Raw genomic sequence first — 21899 nt, 5'->3', positions numbered from 1 at the left:
CTGCGACCCATGACAAAGCTAAGAGGTTGCCTTTATCCCTCTGTAAGCTCTTGACTACCAAAATGCTGCCTTTCCACCTGGTGGACACACAGGATTTTAGAGACCTTATGTCTGTCGCTGTGCCCCAGTACCAGATGCCCAGTCGCCACTACTTCTCTAAGAAAGGTGTACCTGTGCTACACCAGCATGTCGCACACAACATCACCGCTTCCTTGAGAAACTCTGCGTGTGAACGGGTGCATTTCACCACCGATACTTGGACCAGTAAGCATGGACAGGGACGTTACATGTCGCTGACTGGGCACTGGGTAACTATGGTGATAGATGGTGAAGGGTCTGCTGCACAAGTCTTGCCGTCCCTATGACTTGTGTATCAATCATCTGTCCAAGTTCCTCCAATGCTTCTGCCTCCTCAACCTCGTCTGGGTTCTCCACTTCCGCCCCAAGCCTGCCTGGTCAGGTCACCAGCGTTGTAACTGTGCAGAAGGAATCACGCACCCCTCATTACTATGCTGGCAGCAGAGCGCAACGGTATCAGGCGGTCTTTATCTTGAAATGTCTTGGAAATAAGAGTCACACAGCGGCTCAGTTGTGGACAGCTCTGGAGACTGAGTTTGGTAAATGGTTGTCTCCACTCAACCTGCAGCCTGGTAAGGCCGTGTGCGACAATGCTGCAAACCTGGGTGCGGCCCTTCGCCTTTGAAAGGTGACACACGTGCCTTGTGTGGCTCACGTGTTGAACCTTGTTGTCCAGCAATTTTTTACACACTATCGCGGCCTAGATGGCTTTCTGAACAGAGCACGAAAACTGTCTGCTAACTTCCGCCGTTCAACCGCTGCAGCTGAGAGACATGCATCGCTCCAGAAGTCTTTCGGCCTGCCGGTTCATCGCCTGAAATGCGATGTGCCGACACGCTGGAATTTGACTCTCCACATGTTACAGCGACTGTGGCAGCACCGCCGAGCCCTGGTGCAATACGTCATTACGTAAAGCCTGGGCCACCGAGATGCAGAGGTGGGGCAGATCACCCTGATGGAGTGGTCTCAGATCAAGGACCTATGCACCCTTCTGCACAGCTTCGACATGGCGACAAATATGTTTAGCGCTGACAATGCCATTATCAGCATGACAATTCCAGTCATTTACATGCTGGAGCACACGCTAAACACTATTCGGAGTCAGGGGGTGGGACAATAGGAAGGGGAGGAACTACAGGAGGATTCATATGTGCAAGAGACAACAACATCACCAAGGTCCAGACGTTCATCATCACCAAGGCGGCAGGCATGGGACCATGGGGGGCAGGGATCAACAAGAGCGCATGGTAGCTGGCGAAATGTTGAGGAAGGTGCAGGAGAACATGAAGAAATGGAGGACGAACTGTCCATGGACATGGAAGACTCAGCGGATGAGGGAGACCTTGGTCAAATTTCAGTTGAAAGAGGTTGGGGGGAGATGTCAGAGGAAGAAAGAACGGTTAGCACCTCTATGCCACAAACACAGCGTGGACTTGGTCCGCATGGCTGTGCAAGACACATGAGCGCCTTCTTGCTGCACTACCTCCAACATGACCCTCGTATTGTCAAAATTAGAAGTGATGATGACTACTGGCTTGCCACACTATTAGATCCCCAGTACAAGTCCAAATTTTGTGACATAATTCCAGCCATAGAAAGGGACGCACGTATGCAGGAGTATCAGCAAAAGCTGTTACTCGATCTTAACTCAGCTTTTCCACCAAACAACCATGGTGCACAGAGTGAATCTCCCAGTTGTAACTTGACAAACATGGGACGGTCTCGTCATCTTCAACAGTCTACCCGTACCAGCAGCACCGTATCTGGTGCTGGTAACAGCAATTTTATTGAATCTTTTCATAATTTTGTAGACCATCCTTTGCAAGGCTCTCCACTTACGCCTTGGAGATCTTGTCGTGTCCAGCTGCCAGCATTGTCTCTGAACGTGTCTTCAGTGCTGCTGGGTGTGTGCTGACAGATAAGCGCACGCGTCTGTCCAGTAGAGTTGAGCGCGGTTCGCGGTTCTCCAGTTCTAAGCTCGAGTGATTTTGGGGGCTGTTCGAGATCGAACTAGAACTCGAGCTTTTTGCAAAAGCTCGATAGTTCTAGATACGTTCGAGAACGGTTCTAGCAGCAAAAAGCAGGGCTTTTTACAGCTACAGTGTGCAGGAGCCATCGCTGGCAGCCTGCCACAAGCTGGTAACCAAGATAAACATCGGGTATCCAAGCAAAGCACTTTGGTTAGTAACCCGATGTTTATCTTAGTTACGTGCAGGAAGCCCACACTTCCACGCTCAGCTCGCTCCTCCCCCTCCTGCACGCGGCATGTACACATACATACACACACACACACACACACACACACACATGGTCCCGCTCGGCTTACCTGCGGTGATGAAGTCCCGCCATCCCGACCTCAGCGCTGTCACTGTCCTCCATGGCCGCCGCTTGTCACATCACCTCTCGCTTCCGACCCGAGACTGACTAGCGGTGACGTCACGGGCCTCTCGCGATATTTGGCTGTGAAGGCGCCGGTCACTGAACTCAGTGACAGGGGCTGTCAGTGTGCTGGAGATCAGTGCAGGTAATGTACCTCGCTGACAGCAGCACTTGTCATCCCCTGCAGTGACCTGGGCTGACCCATTGATGTTAGCTCAGGTCACTGCACTGCTCTCCCAGCCAATGGGGAACATCCTGCTCTTCATTGACTGGGACAGTGTGGATCGTCATGGCAACCCCTTGGATTACAGCAGACCTGGATTTGTTTTTCATTCTAATAAATTGGTTAAAGAGGGAATGTATTGGGGAGTGTTTTTTCAAATAAAAATGTGGTTGTCGTCTATTTTTTTTTATTACTGACTGGGTTGGTGATGTCGGGTATCTGATAGACGCCTGACCTCACCAACCCCAGGGCTTGATGCCAGGTGACATTACACATCTGGTATTAACTCCATATATTACCCCGTTTGCCACCGCACCAGGGCGCGGGATGAGCTGGGGCGAAGCACCAGGATTGGCGCATCTAATGGATGCGCCACTTCTGGGGCGGCTGCGGCCTGCTATTTTTAGGCTGGGGAGAGTCCAATAACCATGGACCTCCCTAGTCTGAGAATATCAGGCCCCAGCTGTCTGCTTTACCTTGGCTGGTGATCCAATTTTGGGGGACCCCTACGTGTTTTTTTTTTAAAATTATTTATTTAATTTAAAATAACAGCGTGGGGTGCCCTCAGTTTTGGATTACCAGCCAAGGTGAGGTTGCCAGCTGTGGTCTGCAGGCTGCAGCCGTCTGCTTTACCCTAGCTGGCTACAAAACTAGGGGGAACCCTACGTAATTTTTTTTCATTTTTTTCGCTAAATACAAAGCTAAGCACCCCTTAGTGCCACATGAAAGGCACCAAAGGGTGCTCCACTTTTTCTCCATTTTTTCTCCACTTTTTCTCCATTTTTTCTCCACTTTTTCTACATTTTTTTCTCCACTTTTTCTCCACTTTTTCTACATTTTTTTCTCCACTTTTTCTCCATTTTTTCTCCACTTTTTCTACATTTTTTTCTCCATTTTTTTCTCCACTTTTTCTCCATTTTTTCTCCACTTTTTCTACATTTTTTTCTCCATTTTTTTCTCCACTTTTTCTCCATTTATTCTCCACTTTTTCTCTCCACTTTTTCTCTCCACTTTTTCTCTCCACTTTTTCTCTCCACTTTTTCTCCATTTTTTTCTCCATTTTTTTCTCCACTTTTTCTCCACTTTTTCTCCACTTTTTCTCCACTTTTTCTCCACTTTTTCTCCGTTCTTTTTCTATGGTCGGTCTACCCATTAGCTCTGCCATGCATACTGTAGCTCTACACCTACTGCACATGTTACTTTATGATTGACATCTCTTTCGTACCAGAACTGTCTAAGCCTACTCTGACCCCATATTTGTCATTACTATATTGTCCTTGTACTGTATTATGACATTTGTATCATGTGTTTCATTTCTTGCTGTGTTGCAATTTTTTTGCGGCATCCCAATTGTACCTCTACATTGTTCGAGTTTATGTTATTGTTCTCTCACTCTTATGTGATACTGATTATTGTCATTTTTCATGATTACATGCAGATAAGTCCAATCTGACGAAAGCTCAGGCCGAAACGTCATTTGTAACTTGTTTTGGACAAAAACATATATGCTTATGAAAAAAATTTTTTTCTTAATACGGACCAATAAAGAGTGATTTTGCATTACTATCCATTGTGACTTACTGACTTAGTCTGGGAGATATAGAGTGCCGAGGTTACTCACTAATTTTATCTATTATTACCTCTGAGCACCTATATACCAGTGAGCAGAGCTTCCTCTACAGTAGTTCTCCTGATTAGGCATGCCCTTACCTCATGAGCAGGGCATTGCAGCTTTGGTAGCAACCATTACGACATGGACTCTGCTGCTGTGGACCCGAGAAGAGTGAGTGCAGATTCATTGCACCCACACTCCTCACATGAAGGGTCCGCACTCCTAGAAAATGGGGGATACGTTCCCTGAGTGTCTCCCCCCCATATTCTAGACGGTCCAGAGTCGTCGTGGGACCCCTTTATTTTTTTTCTTACAATAAATTGGTGAAAGAGGAAATGTTTTGGGGACTGTTTTTTCAAATAAATTTCTTTTGTCGATTTTTTGTTTTTGTTAGTACTGACAGTTTATGATGTTGGGTATCTAATAGACGCCATGACATCACAAACTGCTGGGCTTGATCTCAGGTGACTTTACAGCTAGTATCAACCCGATTTATTACCCCGTTTGCCACTGCACCAGGGCACGGGATGAGCTGGGGTGAAGCGCCAGGATTGGCGCATCTAGTGGATGCGCCACGTCTGGGGTGCCTGCGGCCTGCTATTTTTAGGCTGTGAAGGCCCAATAACTATGGACCTTCTCACCCTGAGAATACCAGACCACAGCTGTCCGCTTTACCTTGGCTGGTGATCCAATTTGGGGGGGACCCTACTTTTATTGTGTAATTATTATTATTTATAAAATAATTATAAAAAAGAGCCTGAGGGGACCTCCACATTGGATCCCCAACCACGGTAAAGCTGCCAGCTGTGGTTTTCAGGCTACAGCCGTCTGCTTTACCCTAGCTGGCTATCAAAAATGGGGGGACCCAACGTCATTTTTTTAACTATTTTTTAAATAGAAAAAATTAATGGGCTTCCCTGTATTTTGATTGCCAACCAAGGTAACGGCAGGCAGATGGGGGTGGCAACCCATAGCTGTCTGCTTTATCTGCGCTGAGAATCAAAAATACCGCGGAGCGCTACGTCATTTTTTTAAAGATTTATTTTTACAGCACTGTGATGTCCAGCAATCAAAATACAGGGAAGCCCATTTTATTTTTAGTTATTTAAATAAATAATTAAAAAAAATATATATGGGCTCCCGCTGCATTTTTTGTATTGCTAGCTAAGGGTAATCCAAGCAGCTACTGGCTGCTAACCCCCACTGCTTGGTGTTACCTTCACTGGCAATGGAAAATCCAGGGAAGCATTTTTTATTTTTTTTGCCAAAAAACTACAAAAAAAGGACGTGAGCTTCGCCATATTTTTGTATGCTAGCCAGGTATAGCAGGCAGGTGCTGGAAGAGTTGGATACAGCGCCAGAAGATGGCGCTTCTATGAAAATTCCATTTTCTGAGGCGGCTGCAGACTGCAATTCGCAGCAGTGGGGCCCAGAAAGCTCGGGCCAACCTGTGGTGCGGATTCCAATCCCCAGCTGCCTAGTTGTACCTGGCTGGACACAAAAATGGGGCGAAGCCTACGTCATTTGTTTTCTAATTATTTCATGAAATTCATGAAATAATAAAAAAAGGGCTTCCCTTTATTTTTGGTTCCCAGCCGGGTACAAATAGGCAACTGGGGGTTGGGGGCAGCCGTACCTGCCTGCTGTACCTGGCTAGCATACAAAAATATGGCGAAGCCCACATAATTTTTTCAGGGGGCAAAAAACTTCTGCATACAGTCCTGGATGGAGTATGCTGAGCCTTGTAGTTCTGCAGCTGCTGTCTGTCTGTATGGAGAAGAGCAGACAGCAGCTGCAGAACTACAAGCCTCAGCATACTCCATCCAGGACTGTATGCAGAAATTTTTTGCCCACCAAAAAAATGACGTGGGCTTCGCCATATTTTTGTATGCTAGCCAGGTACAGCTGGCAGCCACGGGCTGCCTCCAACCCCCAGTTGCCTATTTGTACCCGGCTGGGAACCAAAAATATAGGGAAGCCCGTTTTTTTTTAATTATTTCACTTATTTCATGAAATAATTAAAAAACAAATGACGTGGGCTTCGCCCCATTTTTGTGTCCAGCCGGGTACAACTAGGCAGCTGGGGATTGGAATCCGCAGCACAGGTTAGCCCGAGGTTTCTGGGCACCTCTACTGCGGATTTCAGTCCGCAGCCGTCCCAGAAAATGGCGCTCTCATAGAAGCGCCATCATCTGGCGCTGTATCCAACTCTTCCAACAGCCCTGGAGCCGGGTGGCTTGTTGGGTAATCATGAGTTAATACTGGCTTTGTTTTACTAGCCAGTATTAAGCCAGAGATTCTTAATGTCAGGCACGTTTGACCCGGCCATTAAGAATCTCCAATAAAGGGTTAAAAAAAACACCACACAGAGAAAAAATACTTTAATAGAAATAAATACACAGACACATTAGAGACTCCATCTTTATTACCCCCTGTCAGCCCTCCACGATCCTGCTCTTCTGTCTTCTTTCTTTTTAGTGTAGTAGTAGTGACGATTGTAGTGAGGATGAGGTTCACCAGCTCATCACTTGGGGCTGGGGAACCTCATCCTCACTACAATCATCACCACAATCGGGAAGCAGCGTGCAGCTTTCACTCCGTGAGTGATCAGTGCTGGCTGTCAGCGGTAACAGCGGTAACGCTGACAGACACGTTACCATAGCAACGGTGCTCTCGGAGCCGCGGTTAGCGGTGACGTCACCGCTAACTGCGTTGCTATGGCAACGGTGATCTCCGTTAATGACCGGCTGTGTCAGCTGGTCCCTAACGGAACGGGGAGTCGACCGTGTGCTAGAGCATGTCGCCGGTACACGGCGATACACATATGTGCACCGTGTACCGGAGAGATGCACTCGCAGGTCCTACATGACGTGTCATAGTCATGTGACCAGTCTGTAGCCAATGAGATAATAGCCACGTGACTGGTCACATGGCTTTTTTGACGTCACGATAGGTCCTGCATCTCTGCTGGCAGTGCAGGTCACCGGGAGGATTCAGCGATCATCGGATGGAATAGCGGCAGGAGACAGAGTGCAGAAGGGATCGCGAGGACCGGTAAGTGTTATGGCAATGTTTATTAACTGTTTGTGTACATTTATAATGCATTTTTATGTGTTTGTGATTGCCTCCCATTATAGCCTATACGTTCGAGTTTGGTTCGTCGAACGTTCGACGAACCGAACTCGAACGGGACCCCTGTTCGGCGAACCGGCCTCGAGCCGAACCGGGACCGGTTCGCTCATCTCTACTGTCCAGTGACAATGTGGACAGACTAACGTTCATCAAAATGAACAAGTCATGGATCCACAAGGAATTTACTACCCCTGTTTCATCCTGAGGAGAGTAAATGCTTGTGGATTTGGAATGTGCTTGATGCAAATCAAAACATCCTGTTTGCAACTAGGGCACAAGTGCTGCTACTGAAGTGGTGTCTGTGGGGCCCAATTTTTGGAAAAAAAGGGAGACTCTGCTTGGAGTAACCCTTGCTGTGTTTTTTAAAAGGAGCCAAGATGAACAAGTCATGGTTCAGCAAAGACTTTGCTACCTACCCCGGTGTCATCCTGGGGACGGTTAAGGATGGCGTATTTTTGAATGTGCTTGAAGCAAATCTACCTGTGAAGTGTACAACTGGGGCACAAGTGCTGCCACTGAAGGGGTGGGTGTCTGTGTGGCCCAATTTTTGGAAAAAAGGGAGACTCCGCTTTGAGTCACCTTGCGGTGTTTTACATGATTTTAGAAGGGCATGCCATGCCTATATCTGTGTCTCCTCTTTTTCCTCGTCCAGCTGTTTAGTTTTCGCATGAGTATTTGTCCTTGTCACTTTCCCATGTGTTCGTGTTGTGTTGTGAGTTGTTTGTCACCTTTTGGACACCTTTGAGGGTGTTTTCTAGGTGTTTTTATGTGTTTGTGATTGCCTCCCATTGTTTCCTATGGGTTTGAGTGGTTCGCCGATCCGAACTCGAACCAAACCTCGGTTCGGCGAACCGAGCTCGAGCCAAACCACAACCGGTTCGCTCATCTCTAGTCATTACACTCAGAGTGATCTATTTCAAGTGTTTATTTCTCTTAATGTTGATGATTATGGCTTAAAGTCAATGAAAACCCAAAAGTCATTATCTCAGAAAATTAGAATAATTACCACAAAACACCTTCAAAGGCTTCCTAAGTGTTTAAAATGGTCCCTTAGGCTTGTTCAGTAGGCTACACAATCATAAGGAAGACTGCTGACTTGACAGATGTCCAGAAGACAGTCATTGACACACTCCACCACAAGGAGGGTAAGTCACAAAAGGTCATTGCTTAAGAAGCTGGCTTTTCACAGAGTGCTGTATCCAAGCATATTAAAGGAAAGTTGAGTGGAAGGAAAAAGTGTGGTAGAAAAAGGTGCACAAGCAACCGGGATAACCAGAGCCTTGATAGGATTGTTAAGAAAAGACCATTCTAAAATTTGGGGAAATTCACAAGAAGTGTACTGCTGCTGGAGTCACCACACACAGACGTATCCAGGACATGGCTACAAGTGTTGCATTCCTTGTGTCAAGCCACTCATGACCAAAAGATAACTCCAGAAGTGTCTTACTTTGGCCAAGGAGAAAAAAAGCTGGACTGTTGCTCAGTGGTCCAAGGTGTTGTTTTCCGGTGAAAGTAAATATTGTATTTCATTTGGAAATCGCAGTCCCAGAGTCTGGAGGAAGAGTGGAGACGCCACAATCCAAGCTGCTGGAGGTCTAGTGTGAAGTTTCCAAAATCAGTGATGGTTTGGGGAGCCATGTCATCTGCTGCTATAGGTGCACTGTGTTTTATCAAGACTATAGTCAGCGCAACTATCTACCAAGAAACTTTAAAGTACTTCATGCTTCCTCTGCCGATAAGCTTTTTGGAGATGGAAATTTATTTTTCCAGCAGGATTTGGCTCCTGTCCACACTGCCAAAAGTACCAATACCTGGTTTAATAACCACAGTATCACTGTGCTTGATTGCCAGCAAACTCACCTGACCTAAACCCCATAGAGAATGTATGGGGTATTGTCAAGAGGAAGATGAGAGACAGAAGACCCAACAATGCAGACGAGCTGAAGGCAACTTGGGCTTCCATAACACTTCAGCAGTGCCACAGGCTGATCAGCTTCATGCCACGCCGCAATGACGCAGTAATTCATGCAAAAGGAGTCCCGAAAAAGTATTGATGCATTTACTGTACAGACTTTTCAGTAGGCGTCAACATTTCTGCATTTAAAATATTTTTTTTTTTTAAACCAAATTTTTATTTCTTTTCTTGTAATGGTAAAATAGGGTACAGAATGAAGAAAATAAGGGTCAGCAAATCAAAATATCAAATAACATAGTCTCTACAATTTATCGATCAAATATTTGTCACGGTCATCAAATTTGCTCCTTCCCCTTCTTCGTCAATGTATATTTCCATTATTTAGTCTCCGCTACCCCCCTTCAGCATTCCTTGATAACTTGTTACAAACATTACTTACAGTTAGGTCCAGAAATATTTGGACAGTGACACAATTTTCGCGAGTTGGGCTCTGCATGCCACCACATTGGATTTGAAATGAAACCTCTACAACAGAATTCAAGTGCAGATTGTAACGTTTAATTTGAAGGTTTGAACAAAAATATCTGATAGAAATTGTAGGAATTGTACACATTTCTTTACAAACACTGCACATTTTAGGAGGTCAAAAGTAATTGGACAAATAAACCAAACACAAACAAAATATTTTTATTTTCAATATTTTGTTACGAATCCTTTGGAGGCAATCACTGCCTTAAGTCTGGAACCCATGGACATCACCAAACGCTGGGTTTCCTCCTTCTTAATGCTTTGCCAGGCCTTTACAGCCGCAGCCTTCAGGTCTTGCTTGTTTGTGGGTCTTTCCATCTTAAGTCTGGATTTGAGCAAGTGAAATGCATGCTCAATTGGGTTAAGATCTGGTGATTGACTTGGCCATTGCAGAATGTTCCACTTTTTTGCACTCATGAACTCCTGGGTAGCTTTGGCTGTATGCTTGGGGTCATTGTCCATCTGTACTATGAAGCGCCGTCCGATCAACTTTGCGGCATTTGGCTGAATCTGGGCTGAAAGTATATCCCGGTACACTTCAGAATTCATCTGGCTACTCTTGTCTGCTGTTATGTCATCAATAAACACAAGTGACCCAGTGCCATTGAAAGCCATGCATGCCCATGCCATCACGTTGCCTCCACCATGTTTTACAGAGGATGTGGTGTGCCTTGGATCATGTGCCGTTCCTTTTCTTCTCCTAACTTTTTTCTTCCCATCATTCTGGTACAGGTTGATCTTTGTCTCATCTGTCCATAGAATACTTTTCCAGAACTGAGCTGGCTTCATGAGGTGTTTTTCAGCAAATTTAACTCTGGCCTGTCTATTTTTGGAATTGATGAATGGTTTGCATCTAGATGTGAACCCTTTGTATTTACTTTCATGGAGTCTTCTCTTTACTGTTGACTTAGAGACAGATACACCTACTTCACTGAGAGTGTTCTGGACTTCAGTTGATGTTGTGAACGGGTTCTTCTTCACCAAAGAAAGTATGCGGCGATCATCCACCACTGTTGTCATCCGTGGACGCCCAGGCCTTTTTGAGTTCCCAAGCTCACCAGTCAATTCCTTTTTTCTCAGAATGTACCCGACTGTTGATTTTGCTACTCCAAGCATGTCTGCTATCTCTCTGATGGATTTTTTCTTTTTTTTCAGCCTCAGGATGTTCTGCTTCACCTCAATTGAGAGTTCCTTAGACCGCATGTTGTCTGGTCACAGCAACAGCTTCCAAATGCAAAACCACACACCTGTAATCAACCCCAGACCTTTTAACTATTTCATTGATTACAGGTTAACGAGGGAGACGCCTTCAGAGTTAATTGCAGCTCTTAGAGTCCCTTGTCCAATTACTTTTGGTCCCTTGAAAAAGAGGAGGCTATGCATTACAGAGCTATGATTCCTAAACCCTTTCTCCGATTTGGATGTGAAAACTCTCATATTGCAGCTGGGAGTGTGCACTTTCAGCCCATATTATATATATATAATTGTATTTCTGAACATGTTTTTGTAAACAGCTAAAATAACAAAACTTGTGTCACTGTCCAAATATTTCTGGCCCTGACTGTATAAACACTATCCCTCCCATCCCCCCCTCCCCTCTCCATGCGACACAACCCAGAATTTGGCCAACTATACTTTCAGCTCGCACAGGGACCCTGACAGGTCTTCCTTCATGTACCATTCCGTAGACACAAATGTGGACATTATTTGTATTATTTCTTCTCTAGAACATATGACGCTTATGAACTTTCTCCATTTACTGAAAAATGTTGCTGTCATCCTTTCTTTAGACCTCTCCACCATCACCTTCTCCAACATGAGCGTTTTTTTAATTGATTAACAAGTTCTTCTTTTGTTGGTATTTCCTTCACCAGCCACTTCTGAAGAAAAGCCCTTTTACTTATCATTGCTATATCATGGAAAAGATTCAGTAACTTGTCTCCCCCTTTCTCTCCCTCCTCCCGATGCTGATAGTGAAATAACCAGACCATTGGATCCAACTCTACATTTCTATTCCAGATTTTCCTCACTACCCCTTGGACTTGTTTCCAAAATCTTTCAATCCTTTCGCACTGCCATATCCCATGATATAGATCTGTTTTTTCCATACCACAATTTGGACAACTCATCATCTTATCTGGATGTCTTGCATTCAGTATATTAAATCTATAGATAGCTCTATGAATGATCCTGAGTTGGGTATCTCTTAAGTTCTCATTCACAATCTTCTTTTTCATCACCATCCAACCATTCAAAATCTTCTCCTCCACCTCTTGATCTCCCAACTGCTTTGCCCACCCTTCCAACATTCTTCCTGATATGTTAGGGACTAACACTTCTCTCATATTTCCATAAAGACTTGATATATTTGTTGCATGGATGTCCCTATATATGATCGCATCCATCTGATTTGCCTCATATTCGATATTTATGTTGTATAGTTTCTTCATTATCCCTTGTTTCACCTGTTCAAACTGGAGAGTCTGGAATGGGCGCAAGTCATACTTTGCTGTCAACTCATCACACGTCATCCATCTCCATTCTGTATCATGCATCAGGTTTTTTAGAGTTCCAATCCCTTTTTCCCTCCATTCTTTAAAGAGATAATTTTCCCTTCCCTGTGGAAAGTCAGGACAAGCCCATATATTAAGGAATTTGGAGATGTTCCAGGCTAACCTGAACTTTTTCCTAACCGCCTTCCAAGTCATCACTGTGTCTCTACAAATCAGTGAGTGTTTAATGTTGGGCGGCAAATTTGGGATGGAGGTATGTAGGTAAAATATTTTTTTTAAGTTGATCTTATATAGTATTCTAATTTTCTGAGATAATGACTTTTAGGTTTTCATTGGCTGTAAGCCATAATCATCAACATTAACAGTAATAAACAAATGAAATAGATCACTCCGTGTGTAATGACTCTGTATAATATGTGTTTCCCTTTTTGTATTGAATTACTGAAATAAATTAACTGTTTGATGATATTTTAATTTATTGAGATGCCCCTGTATGTCCAAATTTTTTTTTTCTGTTTTTTGTTTTGTGTTGTTCCGTTACACTCAAAGGAAATAAATGTGTAATTACAATAATTTTCTGAGAGAAACACTTCCTTTTCTGGAACAATTTAAAGGGTGCCAACACATTCGTCCATGACTGTATGATTGTCTACTCCTGCCATGAACACTTCCAATAGTTTAGGCAGTAGAACTGCAGAGGGAGTTCACCTAAGTCTTGAAGGTTATTATTACCTGACATAGGCACCAAAACTAACGGAAAAGCGCATCATCAAAAATACATCCACTGACATGCCGTTCAAGTCTGTGGGCCGCTGCAGACAATCACAGGCTGTGGTAGTCCTGCTACTGGTGGAACTATGATGATTCCTATTCCTGTTTCTGAACAGATTATAGAGAACCCTGTGCTGGATCTAGGTGGGTGTCAATTAGTTTGTTATATTTTACAGTTCCAAGCCTCGAGGGAACTCTTTTTCTTACCTAGACAACCCAGCTAAATATTCTTCTTTTTGGCTTCTTGTTTTATGATTTACTGTAACAATCTGACCCATAAAAGCCCTCCCCGATGCGCACGTCAATCAAACGTTCAGTGCATTTTGGCAACTTTGATTACAGATATTTCAGCAACCAGACATCCAATCTTTTAACGAGATATGCTTGGATTCAGCATCCTAGTGTCAGTATGGCACTGCCTTTTCTTTATATAGCAAAATCCTGGTAGTTGGTTCCCTTTAAGCTTACATTGGTGGAAGTAGCACCATCCCACATGGCCCTTTCTGTGTGAGCTGGCAAAAAAAAAGACAAGTCACATTAACTAGAAGAGAACTGGAGCAATGCTGAGAACCTGGATAAGACAATGATCGCTTTATATTTTAATGAACCTACACTACTTTACATATAGATTAAGACAGGATTAGGATTAGGATTGTTACTTTAACTTTTAAGGACTGAATTTCTAAAAAAAATTGCGATTTCTGGTTACATATTTGAACAGATTTTATTAAAAAAAAAAGGAATGATCATATGTGTTAAAGAGGTTGTCTGCTATTTAAACAGTGATGGACTACCCTATGGATAGGTCACCAATGTCTGATCGGCAAGACTCCAATAACTCGCACCCCTACCAATCACCTGTTCCCATTGCCTGCGGTTGAAGCAGAGGGCCAGAAGTGTTTAGTTCTAGAGCTGCCCGTCTTCTGATAGTTGCCACAGCCGGGTACTGCACATCCACCTCCTGTTGATTTGAATAGGAGGCGGATGTGCAGTACCCACCTGCTATCAGAAGATTTAGCAACTCCGGAACTGAACATTTCCGTTTCCCTATGGCTGCCGCCGCTGGCGCTGGGAACAGCTGAAAGGGGGTGGAGGTTGCCAGACCACAGCTGATCAGACATTGATAGCCTATCCTAAGGATAGGCCATTAATGTTAAAAAAATGGACAACTTTATACATCTTATATTGGAAATAAATATATTGGCCCTGCTGGGTCACTATCTTTTTTAGAAATCAAAATAAGTGTTGTGATTAGAAATGAGAGGTTCCAAGGCAGTTTGTTTTGGCGGGTGCTTCCGGACTTTACATAAAGTTTGGTTGGGGATCTGGACTTGACCTGAACCCCAATGGATGTCACTGATTGGGCACGTCTGGTCTCTGCTCACATGGAGCCAGCCATAAACAGATCACTTTCGTCGGGTGCGTGGAGTTTATATATTGTTTTTTTGGGTGCACACTACATCTGACCACTCTGTTATTACCCCCAGTGTGAGCTGATCAAACACTGCAAGCAGCTCTCCCTGGGCTGAGCACCAAACATACCCGATATAATGTGTCTCCTGCAGACATTATATAGCTGGTAATTGAGGTTGCAATGCTGTAGACACTGTATGATATTTAACACAGTCTCATCCTAAGCTTTTGACATCAATATTTGCTTTGTCATTAGTCCTATGTAGCTGGTTGTGTATCCTCATACATGACTCCAGAGATCATCATCTAGTCCAGTTGATAGAGTTCTTCTTGCAAGAAGAAATTCTCTTCAGGCACTCTTTATAGATTTTTGATCATCTGGATTTCATTTTGTGAAATAAGGATATATGGTTTGGAAGGTTAATAGTTATTTTGATGTATTATTTTCACCCATCTCGGCTCCTCTCTGTTTCGCTGATCGTGTAGACTCTAGAGTATGGTATCAGAAGGCTTCTTAAACATCTTTTTATATTTTGAAGCTGAAGTCTTGCATATTGTGTGTTCCGTGCAGGATAATGTGCCTTGTCTTTATAATGTAATATTTGATTAGAACAGGTTGTTCTGCATCTGGGGTAGGAGGACACATCGGCGTTCTGTGTGTTCTCTCTATATACATTAGAAAATGTTTGTTTGCCAAATGTGTCTCTCAACCATAATTCAAACTAATATTATAGTAGATCGTGTCAATGCTTTACCAATCCAGTAATACAACCAGCCAAGCAAAAGTAATAGTATTATGCCGTCCGGCTGGACGCGTGTGCAGCTCCCTAGGATGCCTCTGGGCTAACGTCATAAAGGCGCCGCCCATCACCGCATCACTAACCTGATCACATGACCGTTCCTATCATGGGAACTCGAGGCCACACCTACCCCTGCATCACCCGTCTGTACAGGAGCGCACGTCAACCAAAACAAGGGGTAGGGTAATGCCCACAATTGGAAGGTACCTACAAAGACACCACCAATCCCCCCAAAAAAGAATGGGTGCAATACCTTATAGTGGGGGGCGATCACCTCCAAAACGGAGGAGCCCACCTACATAGATAGACAAAAGAGTGGGCTAAATGTATATAGGCTGGTCAGTTCAAGTTAATAATGTATATTCACACAAGTGTCATAGAGGGTGTGAAAACCATGGACACCAAACCATCAGTATCTTAGGTGCCCATCCCCCAGCTGAAAGGGAACCACAAACTAATGACAGAGGAGGAGTACTAGGGAGGGAGGGGAGAGAGGGGGATGGTAAGAGAGGGGGGGGGAGAAGAAGAAGGGAGGTGGAGGAGAGATGGGGATTAACCACATGGAGCTCAGAATATAAGTACTGAAAAATGAGTCATTGCCTGAATCAAAAAAGGTCCCAAAAGAAATTTCCAATAAATAAAGAGAGGAAACAAGGGGACACATTGATTGGATTAAGGCTGTCTCCCACAAGAGACACAAGTAACATGGGAAAATGGACACAGAGTGACATATCCGAGGGAAAAAAAATAATTTATTATCAAGCTGCAAGAGAAAAAAATTGAGATGACGGTAGCAAATGTACGCGGACCTGGCGAGGCAGAGGGGCAACGGAGTATAGACTAGTCAACCCTAAGAATACCCTATTCTTTCCCCTACCTACCAACGGAGTGTAACAACACCATAAGGTACCGGGTGCCCCCGTTCATCGGCGGCTAGCCCTAGAGACCCTATAACGCCCTATAGTTCACAAAAAGCAACCAAATGTCAAAGTCTCATTAAGGCCTAATGGTGTTTGAGTTTTGAGTGTGTAAATCCATCTACACTCGCGTTGGAGGATCCTTCGATTCCAATCCCCACCTCTGACTGGGTAGTTAATGAGATCAATACCCATGAAGGTAAGGCCCGAAACATCCCCATTGTGCATGATTTCCATATGCTTAGACAGGGGGGTGTCTCTTTTGTTGGCTACATCTCTAAGGTGTTCGCCGACCCGTCTCCTAAACTCCATGCTCGTCTTTCCCACATACTCGAGGCCACAAATACATCTCATCCTTCATAACCAACTATTCCGTCTAACCTGGCCTCCATCACTGATTAGCGGCTTTCTGCCTATGCACGTCACATGGAGTTTTGAACAAACTTCGCCGACTGTGAAAAGCAGCATTGGGCGCTGTTCAGATTGCAGATTCTGACACTCGCTGGATGGTTTCTCTGGTGTCTGAGATCAACACAGGCAGACTTGGGCAGGCTACCAAGAGGTAATCAATGCTGGTCTACTTGCTCCTTTGGTCACATGTTGTGGGGAGATCTATCATACCTACTCCCCTCCTATTTATACTGATGGATAACATCCATCGATGCCAGCTATAGTTTATTCTAAGTTGGTCTGTAAGAGGTTAGGTCACAGACTTATCGGTGAAAGTTGTGCTCATTACTTTGTACGGTTGTGGAGGTAACCCCTGTTGTTTTGGACCTTTCTTCCTGCTCTTCTTTTTACTCCTGAATGTCTTATTGTCTTTTCCTTTGTGCGTGCGTTGTGTGTGATAGATTTTGGTTTTCCTCTCTCTGTGGGTTTCATCACACTCCTTTCCTGTACCTCACTGGGGGCAGAGGGAATCAGATCAAGACTGGTCAGGAGCAGAGCCAGGAAGGAGACTCAGGCCTCTTCAACATCAGGAGTATCCCTGAGGTTAAGGATAACATAGGGTCCTCCAGCTTGAGGGACAGACTAGGAGCCCCAGTTCCCCGCTATCCCATAGTCATTGTGACAGCACAGTGTACACAGAAAGCTGCCAATCAATGGTGTGGGCTGGATTATACACTCAGTATTCAAGCACTGCTAGATCTGCAGCAGAGAAATCACTGATTGTATCAAAATGACAGCATGTAGACCAGCAATTGATACATTGCTGAAATTAGGGTCTCAGCCAGCAAATAATGCTGCTGTGAGTTTACAAAGAAAAAGCCTGGTTGCAGATTAATTCTACTGTTGATTTTTAAATCCTGTACCTGTTTGCTCAAAAAGGATAGAGCTTCATCACATAGGTTAAAAGCCTGAAAAATATCAGTAATTGTTGATTGTGCTGTATCAAGGAATGTACAAAACTGATGCAATTTTGTCCCCTATTGAATGGTGCCGATACACTGCTCTTTTTGGACAATGCCATATTCTCACTCCCACTGAGTGAAACATTTGTGTGATATCTGGGCCGGTACATGCCCTTCCTGTTTCTTCCTTTGTTGTTGGGGGTGCTGTGCTTTTTGTTGCGAGTGATGTGAGGCAAAAATGCTAGTGCTATTTTTTTGGAGACATGTAGTACTAAACAGGCAGAGAGCTCAGGGGTTAATGTTTGTTAATATTTTCTCACTACTGTTTATCATGAGTGAGTGTCCAAGCTATTTAAGCTCCTGATATCCTGCTATCTGAGCTTGTTTGCTCAGTTTCTGTGTTTTTAGCCCTTGTTTCTGTTGTCTGATCTCAAGCCCTATTTCAACTTTTTTCAGCCTTGTGATTTTGGTCTTGTATGCGACCTCCCAGTTTTGACGTAGTTTCCTGCCTAACCTCTGCTTACTCGCTCCGCTATATAGCAGCCAAATCTGCATTACTATCACATTAATGTTGCATCGTGTTTTGATATAATTGTTTGCCAGAAGATGCAGATTTGGTGCCGAAATATAGTATATACATTTCAGCACCAAATCGGCATCTCTAGCGAAAAAAACATGTTCTTCTGCTAGGAGATGCTTGTTTGTGAACTCAGGTCATCTGAGATGAGGTCACTGAGTTTAATGAGGTCACCTTAGGTCAGTTTTCCTACAGTCAAAGCTGAGGTACCGTGGAAGCCTCCAGCTGTGAAAGCAAATAAACTGTAAAAGTGTCACTGCTCATCTCTGCAGCTCAGTCTCTGCCTAAAGCCCACAGTGTGTGGTCATGTTCTGTACCCACGCGCTGTTTTGGGGGTTAATAAAGGAGAGAAAGAGGGTGTTTTTTTGTATTTTATTACAAATAAAATATTTTGTCTGTGTTTTGTGTTTTATTTCTTTTCACGTACAGATTAATGAGGGTGTTTCATAGACGCCTCCCATTACTAATCTAGGGCTTAGTGGCAGCTGTCAACTGTCATTATATTACACCATCCATCTAATGGATGGAACAATACTGGGCGGCTGCAGGCTGGTGGGGGCTCAATAACTATGGGTCTCCCCAGTCTGAGAATACCAGCCAACAGCTGTTGGATTTATCATGGCTGGGTATCAAAATTGGGGGGAACAAACATCAATTTTTTAAATTATTTATGTAAATAATAAACAAAATTCTGCATGCGGTTCCTCTTATTTTGATACACAGCCAAAATAAGCACAGGGCTGGGGGCTGCAGCCTGTAGCCATATGCTTCATCTGTGCTGGATATCATAATATGAGGTAAACTACGAGACGCTGAGGCAACAGCCGCGCGGGAGACTGGTAAATATAATGTGCCTGTTTTTCCCTTTTTTTCTTTATTTTTCCTTTATTTTTTTAATTATCTGAGTTACCAGATTCGGATGCATACCTGGAGCTCCCTGAGAATACCAGGCCCAGAGTTGGGGCACTGGTACTTTTCAAACGGCACAGATTTGGACTTTTATAGACGGTGCTCGCCCATCAGTACAAATAACCTTAATATAAATATTTCTAGATATTAGCTATACATTATTATATAACCCCTAGATTAAAACTTGCTCACTACACCATACAAAGAAGAAAAACTTCAGCACTACTAGCATGCACATGTGTACCCCATTGAACTCACCATTACACAGCAGGATGAACGTGGTGCAGCAATTCAACCAGTTTCCAGTATAACCAAAAAAAGAAGTAAAAAAAAAAAAAGTAGCACACACCAACCATAGAAATTATTGAAAAGTCATAAAAACAATTCGAGGGAGAAAAAAGGAGTACATAGTCATGTGCTCCTTACTTCCCCCTTGAATTTTTTTAATACATTTTCACTTTTTTATGGATGTGACGGTGTCTGCCACTTCCATTTTTTACTTCTTTTGTTAGTTAAAACTTGTTCACTCTTATATTTTATACAATTTTTTAGTTCTCTATTGTTTTTATCTCGGTATTTTGGGTAGGCTGCTTTCAAAAGTAGCTAGGAAAGGCAAAGGTTTTGTTTAGTATGTCTTGTTGATGTAAAAATTGAAATTTAAATTTTTCAGTAAAATCTGATTAAATTCCTTCCAAAGGATGTATCACAGTTATAAAATTTCTGCCTACATGTATCAAGAAGACTGCTAATGACATTTTTATCAGAGTTGGTCATTGTGATAAATCCAATACAATTAAAAGGGATTGTCGGGCCTTAGGGTTCAAGTCTGCAGACACTTTATTTGACCGCAGACTTGTGAATCCTCACAACCCGCACAATCCACGCTGTGAGTATTCTTTGGTAGCAGGAGTGTTGGGCGCATGACCATACGTATGCAATTTGCGTACAACGTGACAACTAGACTTGCTTGGCCTCCCTCCATGCAAGGGTATTGAGTGAGGCCACATACAGTAAGGCTATTGGAATGTGGCCGGAAGCATGCAAATCACATACATACGGTCACATCATCGCCCGCTCCAGGCGCTGGCACAGTATAATCCTCACGGCTGAGTGCAGGTGTAAGGGAGTGTAAGGCTCAGCCGCCCCAGACCTGCAAATGTACTGTGTATGAAATGCAATGTTTGAAGCTTGTGTTATGGTGTAATATGTTTAAACGGCCACTAGGTGGCCACAATGTGTAAGCTGCTTCCCTGGTACTCCCGGGCTAGAGGGTGTCAGTGAAGGGGAGGGGCTTAGTTTGAAAAAGAGAAGTTAAAAAGTCAGTTGGTGAGGAGAGTCTCTGAGGGAGAGGAACAGGCTGCGTCTGTGAGAGGCGTGGTGGAGGAAAAACCCCAATAATTTTAATTTGGCCTGATCTTGTCAAATCCGGGTGCAGGACACGCAGTGCGGCCCGGGTGGTGGACATTCCCTGGCGGAGACCTAACGAATCCCCTCAATAAGTGAAGGGTCAGTGGGACCTTGAGAGAAGAGTAGGTCCTGACTGACTGGAAAGACAGTTGACATGGCATGTTTATTGCACTATGATGGAATAAAGAAAGAAAAAATCTGCACTCAGTAGGACACTGTCAATCGCTTTTTTACATGGTATGTGGAGTCAAGTGATCCCTTGATACTGGACGGGCATCCCAGTACCGCCAAATTGTGTGTCACGCAGGCGGCCATTGACCACAGGTGCTGCAGTCTGCTTTGTTTACATGGAAAGACAGTTGAGTCTGCCGTGGATAGTGAAGCTGAAGGGGAAGAAGAGGGGCTTAGGGACCCCAGTGGGAGCACAAGTACCAGGGAAGCGGTCAAAATGAAAAATGTACAAATTAAGAGTGGCTCCGGTCGCTAATGGCAACGACCGTAGAGAAAAGCCAGAACGTATATCCAAAGGACCGTATTTATTAATAATGATGTCCCCTGTAATTAAAAATCAATGTGCCCACTACTGGGGAGATGTTACAAGTAAACAGATGTTTTTGTTCAGAAAAGACTGTGTCAATGTGTGGCGTTTGAGGGCACTGGGATCTGCTGCAACCGGCAGCTGGGAAACAGTCCTGAAGATGGAACGAGCCCTGGCCTCCGGCCTGCAAGTTAGTGCCCCACACGACAAGTTCCAGCAACCCTTCCCCTGTGCTAGAGGGGCGGACGCGGTGCAGAGACCTGTTCCAGGGCTGCGCTGTAGCAAACCGACAGTATCTGTCACGACTACCACCGCAGGCTCTGAGGATTCACAAGTCTACAGTCACATACGTCAATTCGTAATATTTCAAAATAAAATCCATCGATAAAGTCAATGTAATTTATATTCAGGATACAATGTTTATCTCTTAAGAAAAATAAATATTACTTTTCATGCTGCCATCTTTGTCTTGATCCATGATCTCCATGATCCATGTAGAGAAATCATCATGTTTCTTGAAGGGAAACTTCTGAACAATCTGCATGATATATCAAACATATGATGGTAAATTAAAATTTTGCATCCTTAGAAGCTCACCTTAGAATTACCCATGTCATCTATTATTGCTTTTTAAAATACCGTCATTCAAAAACTCAACTCTGGAACTCAATTATCAATAAATCAGGATCGTTAGATGTGTACCTGCAAAAATTGCATGAATATTAATGTATCTACCTTTCAGATTTATTTTATGACAAGCTAAAAAAAAAATCTTTTTTGATACTGGAGAAATTCCTAAAATAGTTTGACTGTAAATACAGAAACACATTGAAGC

The 21899-nt window shown here is 43.8% G+C and overlaps 1 protein-coding gene across 1 annotated transcript in view; it reads right to left on the bottom strand.

The window, feature by feature from the left end:
• Positions 1 to 21899, bottom strand: part of FRMPD3 (FERM and PDZ domain containing 3) — a 492671-nt gene that overhangs the window by 328556 nt on the left and 142216 nt on the right. Inside the window, exon 2 of the mRNA XM_075324032.1 lies at positions 21512 to 21602. The gene's annotated coding sequence lies outside the window, so the exon portion shown is untranslated. The remainder of the gene's footprint in view (positions 1 to 21511; positions 21603 to 21899) is intronic.

Source organism: Anomaloglossus baeobatrachus, chromosome 9 (assembly GCF_048569485.1).
Source record: "Anomaloglossus baeobatrachus isolate aAnoBae1 chromosome 9, aAnoBae1.hap1, whole genome shotgun sequence".
Lineage (NCBI taxonomy): Eukaryota > Metazoa > Chordata > Amphibia > Anura > Aromobatidae > Anomaloglossus > Anomaloglossus baeobatrachus.
Note: the sequence above shows the minus strand (reverse complement) of the source record. Positions and strands in the feature narration are given on the sequence as shown.